The 7,001-nt window shown below is 50.1% G+C and overlaps 1 protein-coding gene across 14 annotated transcripts in view; it reads left to right on the top strand.

The window, feature by feature from the left end:
• LOC135908575 (E3 ubiquitin-protein ligase Topors-like) overlaps positions 1 to 7,001 on the top strand; it is a 323,708-nt gene that overhangs the window by 227,800 nt on the left and 88,907 nt on the right. The gene's annotated exons all lie outside the window — the stretch shown is intronic.

Raw genomic sequence — 7,001 nt, forward strand, 5'->3', positions numbered from 1 at the left:
GTCGAGTCCTATAGCTGTTGGCAGTATGGTATGGTATGGTATGGTATGGTATGGTATGGTATGGTATGGTATGGTATGGTATGGTATGGTATGGTATGGTATGGTATGGTATGGTATGGTATGGTATGGTATGGTATGATGAACTTTATTTAATATCCTGAAGATCAACCCTTAGGTTGACGCAGGCGGCTCCCACGTCGGGACAGTCAGGTTTAAACCTTACCGCCGTATCATGGCCCTTCTGGGCGGCCTGTACTTAATTGAAAAGAACTCCAATGTGTAGAACTCGAGGCCACCAGGGTTCGCAGTGTTCAGTAGTTTATCTTAGGTGTATTGCTTGTATACTGCAGGAATATCCCAACATAATCGGGGTGTCTGTCCTTCGCAACCACATACGCATGCAGGGGTGACTTCGAAGAGACGCAACGCGGTGTGCAGCCTCGGAACAGCAGTTGTGCACATTAGGATTTCCTAGGAGCAGTGGCGAAAATTCGGCATTATGAGCTCGCCACCAACTCATGCCGTACAAAATGGTGGTAATGCTTGGGTTATGTCCCAATAGGAAAACAAGGAGAAAGGCATCTATTGGCAAGCTTGTAGTCGAAGAGGCACCGTCTATTGCGTGACTTGCCCAATAATATTTTTTCCCATTAAAATGCTTGAAGGCTACTTCTGCGTCATCATGGTATGCTACGAGCACGTCATCGTGATGTGTTGTTAATCATCTCAAATGTTGTGCTCACTATCTCTGGTTATTCCCTCTCGCAGTATGAGAAAAATATTGGGCTAGTTGGAATGGACGGAACAGCGCTGACCTTTCCCTATTTTTCACGATAGGCAGACTATTCGGAGTAAAATATGATTAAATTATTTAGTCGTTTAGCAAAAGTGTACGGTGTACCCGACTTCCGGAACAATCTGCGCTCTTCAGGCCACATTCACTGCAGCTCGTAATCGTTGATGACACTTGATTGCACTGCTTTTATTCTGAAAGTGCGTTGCAGTCAAAGTTGTGGAAACAGCCTTCCTCTCCAGGGACAAAAAAATATTAAAAAAGGGCCGGTTTGTTGGGTTTGCGCGCCAAGTTTTGGAGATTCTTTTCTTGGTTTCAGGGGGCCTACTGCTTAATAAAGGGAAAATCGGACATCCACCCGTTCGTAGCAATCGCTACAAAGGAAACCCATACGGGTTCCTCGAAAGAAAAGCCTCAGAGCTGAAGAAAAATTCGTCCTGGTCCGGGAGTCCCGGACCAGGACGAATTTTTTTCTTTTTTCTTCAACTCTGAGGCTTTTCTTTGAAGTTGAAGAAGAGTTGAAGAAAAAAGAAAAACTTCGTCCTGGTCTGGGACTCCCGGACCAGGACGAACTTTTCTTCAACTGCGAGGCTTTTCTTTCGAGGAACCCGTATGGGTTTCCTTTGTAGCGATTGCTACGAACGGGTGGATGTCCGATTTTCCCTTTATTCATTACTTCTCTCCACCTTGCGCGTTTCCGCAGAACTACTACCTCGGCCTACTGCTTGTGGTTTTTTTTATATATAAGTGGCTGAAAATAACATCATTGTAGGATACTACGTTGTCCTGATTTGGCATTGCCTGTGGGACGTCAACGCTGAATGAAGCTATATGCTTCGAAATGTTGAGGTCTTCCACGAAGTAGGAGAACCTTGCCACAGAGCCGCGAGGGCAAATGGCGACCGCTGGCATCCATTCCGGCTTATTATATATATATATATATATATATATATATATATATATATATATATATATATATATATATATATATATATATATATATATATATAATAAAAAGAGATAGCAATTAGCCTTAGTATGAATTCCAGAGAGAGAGAGATAAAACTTTATTGTGTCCTTGATGGGGTTAAGGGGTGGCGGGGGTCGGGAGGCTAACCCCCAATCCCCCCCTTCCTCAGACGGCGGCCAGTTCTTGCTTCCTGGCGGCGTCTTCGGCCATCCGGACGGCCCAGAGCTGCTCCTCTGGGTCCAAGCTGAGCAGCAATGTCTCCCACTGCTCGGCCGTACTAATGATGCGTGTGTTAGTGCGGGAGGTGTTGGTGGGTGAGGCTTTGGGGCATTGCCAAATAATATGATTGAGGTCGGCGCGGGCTTTGCACGCTTTGCAGAGTGGTGAGTATGCATCGGGGTACATGTGGTTGTAAAGCACGGGGTTCGGAAAAGTTCCTGTCTGAAGGAGTCGCCAAGTGGTGGATTGAGACTTAGTCAGTGTTTTGTGTGCTGGGGGGTAGCGTAACCGCTCTCTGCGGTAGTGGAGTAGAATTTCTCTGAACGTGACCATTCGGTCCCGCGCGTGACCGCGATGCAGAACAGAGGGCTGGTCGGGATCAGAAGACGCAGGAGAAGGATGATGCGCCCGGTGTGCGAGAGCTCGGGCGGCATCGTGGGCGGCTTCGTTTCCAGCCAGACCCGAGTGACCAGGGGCCCAGATGATCTGCACGCGGCGTTGCCTTGAGAGAGGAGTGCCAGAGAGAATCTTTTGCGCTTGGGGTGCTATCAGTCCTCTTGCGTAGTTACGAATGGCCGTTTTTGAGTCGCTGATGATGCAGTGTGCATTGGTAGCCGCGTAGGCTAAAGCGATGGCCGTTTCTTCACCTACTTCGGGTTGCGTGGCGAATATTGATGCGGCCGCGGAGAGGTGGTACTGCGAACCCGCGACTGCGACTACCGCCATGGCGTTTTGGTTGGGGTAGTCTGCTGCGTCCACGTAGGTTACGTCAGCGGCTTGGTCGTAGCGCTTTTGTAGTTGTTTAGCTCTTTCTGCACGTCGCTCCGGATTGTGTTCAGGGTGCATATTACGAGGTATGGGCGGGATAACTAGCTGATCACGAATGTTTGGAGGGATGGGTACTTTTGGTCCGAATTGGGTGGTGTAGGTTATGCCTAGGGTGCCTAGAATGTGCCTGCCCGTGGTGGAATTGGCAAGTCGTTCGTATTGGCTAATACGGTGCGCTTCAATAAGCTCGTCTATGGTGTTATGAATGCCTAGGGCGTCCAGTTTCTCGTTAGAGGTGGTGATGGGAAGATGTAGGGCTTGTTTATAGGCCCTCTTGATCATGGTATTGAGTTTGGACTTGTCAGTTGCATTGAGGCTAAGGTACGGGGCGACATAGGTGATCCTGCTCAAGGCGTAGGCGGTTACCAGGCGTATAAGGTTGCTTTCCTTCATGCCATGATGTCGATTTCCGATGCGTGCAATGAGGCGAGTGGTTTTGTGTACATGATTATCTAATTGCTTGAGTATCTCCGTGTTTCTGCCGTTTTGTTGGATGCGTAAGCCAAGGATACGAATGCTAGGTACTGTAGGTATGCGTTGCTGGTGCACGTGGAGTTCTATCTCGGGTGGGTGAGGGTCTGGACGTCGACCTCCCCAATTAGGCTTGTACAGAAGGAGCTCCGATTTCTGTGGGGAACACGCCAGGCCGCGCGGTTCTACGTATGCAACGACCTCGTTGATGGCTTGCTGCAGCGTGTCTTGGATGTCCCCGTCGCTGCCCCCGGTGACCCACAGGGTGATATCGTCTGCGTAGAGGCTATGCTTGAGGTTGGGGATGCTAGCTAATGCAGGCGGTAGTCCGAGCAAGGCCACGTTAAACAGAAAAGGGGATAGAACCGAACCTTGCGGCGTGCCTTTACTGCCGAAGTGAATAATTGGCGACTGCAACCCTCCAATGGTAATGGTGGCCGTGCGACCTGTAAGAAAATTCTTTACGTAGTTATAGGTTCGATGGCCAACCTGAAGTTGGGCCAGTTGGTTCAGTATGGCCTCATGCGTGACGTTATCGAAGGCCTTGGTTAGGTCTAGCCCCAAGATGGCTCTGGTGTCCAGCCTGGAGGTTTTGTCGCCATCGATAATTTGGTGCTTGAGCTGAATCATGATATCTTGAGCAGAAAGTTTCGGGCGGAAGCCAATCATGGTATTGGGGAAGAGGTCGTTGTCGTTCATATGTCTGTGTAAGCGTGTGAGGATGACGTGCTCGAGGACTTTTCCGACACATGAAGTCAGGGAGATAGGGCGGAGGTTTTCGAGTAGGAGGCGCTTCCCGGGTTTGGGAATCATAATAATTTTGGCTTCTTTCCATTGTGAGGGGAGGTTTCCAGTTTCCCAGTATTCGTTAAAATAAGCTGTGAGGGCTAGTATAGAATCCTCATCTAGGTTGCGAAGCATTTTATTAGTAATGCCATCAGGTCCCGGGGCTGAGTTAGGGCGGAGTGCGAGGATGGCTTCACGTACTTCTGCTGCTTCTATGGGCACGTCCAGGTGGTCGTTATCGGTGCCTGTGTATGGTGGAGCGGGTGTAGTAGGTTGAGGTCCTATGTATCGGTCTATCAATTCTTGAAGAACTTGTGCGTCCGTGCCAGAATGGGTGTGAATAATTTTTTGCAAGTTGTGCTGTTGTGTGTTCTTGCTGTTAGCCGGATCGAGGAGGCAACGGAGGATATTCCACGTTTTGGGCAGGTTTGGTTGCCGCTCCATGCTGTCGCATGTGCCGTGCCAATTTTGACGAGTAAGTTGTTGTGCGTAGTCTTCGATTTCAAGGGTGAGAGTGCTAATACGTTTCCTGAGCGTTCGGTTGAGCTTGTTGCGTTTGTATCTGCGTTGCAGACTGGCGAGGGCTTCCCACATATGCAGTAACTTGCTATCTGCCTCCTGCAGATTGGCTTCCTCAGGCACCAATTTAGTGGCTTTGCTCGCGTCTTGCAGCAAGGATGCGACCCAATCTTCGTAAGGGGGTTGGGTACCCGAGAAAGAGGTGAGGGCTCTGGCCTGCCGGAAAGCGTCCCAGTTCGTTATGTGGAGTGCACGACCCTTAGGCTTTCGCGGACCCGCTCGAACTGTTGTTTGGATTAAATAGTGGTCACTGCCCAAGTTGTCTTGTGTGTTGATCCAGTCTGCTTGTGGAATTCGTTTTGCGAATGTCAAGTCCGGAGTAGTATCTCTGCTAACGCTGTTTCCCATACGAGTGGGAGAAGTTGGATCCGTGACAAGAGTAAGACCTAGATTCTGTCCGTCAAGCCATAGTTGTCTTCCCTTTCGGCGGTCCATTGGGTATCCCCATGCCACCGCAGGGGCGTTTAGGTCCCCTACGATGAGCAGGGGGGCTCCCCTAGCTAGTTGATCTGCTTTGGTGAAAAGTCGTAGAAACCTATGTTGTTCTCTGGGGCTGCTGTACACATTTAGGATGAAGAGGCTCTGTTGCTTGCGCCTTGCAGACGGGATGATCTCCAGAAAAATGTGGGCTGCTGTATCAATGCCTGTGTGATGCTGTATAACCGGAATGTTTCGCTTAACTAGTGTGGTTACTTGGGGTCTGCGGTTATCATTGCAAACTGCGGTGTATGCCGCGTATCCCGACAGCTTAGCCGCTTCTCCGGTCTCTTGTAATGCGATAACATCAGGGGAAGTATGTGGTGCGAGAGACGTAATGTATTGCTCTAAATGTGCTCGCTTTCGCCGGAAGCCCCGGCAGTTCCACTGCCAAATGCAGTAGGTAACAGGTTCTGGATTACTCGCAGCCATCTTTGTCGGGACGCGAGTACGGCTTCTTTAGGGGACCTGCTCTGGGACGGAGTAGGGTGTTTTCCAATTCTGTCAAACGGGTGTTGTGATTTTGAGCCAATGTTGCGACCATGTCTTGAAGCACTTTGCGCGTGTCGTCCATGTCTTCCTGTCGCTGTTGTTCTCTTGCCACAAAGGCTTGCTCAATTCTGGGCAGTAGTAGCGTTTCTAGTTTCGCCGTAAGGAGGTTGTCCATTGCGCGTTCGAGAGCTTTTGCAATGGAGGCGTCGAGCAATGTGGCAAGCTTACAATCTAATGCTTCGTTCAGGTTGCGTTCTATCCGCTGTTGCAGCTCAGTGAGGGCCTCACAGTTGACATTTCCTTCTGAAGGGTATGCTGGTGTTGCCGCTTTTGAGATTGGTTCGAGAGCTTTGCGTTTGTGCGAGGTTGGTTGTTGGGTGGTTTGCCGGCAATCTATTGCAGGAACAGGAAGGATGTCTGCATTTTATGGTAAATGTTTGGGTTGTGTGTCTGCAAGTTGTGATTTGAGATTAGCGTTTTCTGTCTTGAGTTCTTGTATCTCAGCACGTAAGGATCGGAGCTCCTGCATGAAGCTGTGCATGGTAGCGTCACTAACTGTGTTCACTGGGGTTGCTATAGGTTGTGTGGTGTGACCTGTGTGGGAGACAATGCTGGCCCAGCTTACCTTGGGGGGTGCGTCTTGCACTTTGACTGTGGTCGTTCTAAGGCTTGTGTTTCCTTGCTGCTGCGGCGGTGTTGAATCCGGTCCGCTCCCAGAGTGACTGCGTCCTTGTGACTGACTGCGACCTCGGGAGCGGCTGCGTCCACGAGACCGACTGCGTCCTCGTGGATTGCTGCGTTCGGAAGCCTGCGGTTGTAGTGTTGACTTCGGTGTTGGCAGAGCTGAGTCTCCATTTGCAGAAGTCGATGGCCCCATCTCCTGGTCAGCTCCTTGTTGTCCCAGTCGTAGGCGTTGCCATCGTCGTTGGAGTAGGAGGTGTGGTGTCTGGAAGCGGCGATGGCAGGACTTATCACCAGTCGGGTGGTCTTTGCCGCAGAGCGCGCAGCAAGGGTGACAGGGATGATCATCCGGTGGATTTACTGTGTCACAGCTTTTGCATTTCTTCTGGGTTGGAGTGGGGCATACATCGGCCCTGTGGCCGACGGTCCCGCAGATGTCGCAGACCTCGATGCGCTTCTTATGTAGATTCCAAAAGCAGCACCAGTTTCTGAGAAATTCTTCGCCAGGGTTGGCATCGAAATGCAGTGGCATACAACACAGTATTTCTCCCAAATGGAGAGACTAGCGTATTTTGCCAGAACTTGAACGCTCACGTCGAAAGTGATGCTAGAATGGCGTCCAATGGAAGCAAAACGCAATGCGACGCGGCTTATCTGATGAACATCAAATTAGTAAATTTCTCAAAGTATAGCTACGATGAAGTG

This window comes from Dermacentor albipictus, chromosome 9 (assembly GCF_038994185.2).
Source record: "Dermacentor albipictus isolate Rhodes 1998 colony chromosome 9, USDA_Dalb.pri_finalv2, whole genome shotgun sequence".
NCBI lineage: Eukaryota > Metazoa > Arthropoda > Arachnida > Ixodida > Ixodidae > Dermacentor > Dermacentor albipictus.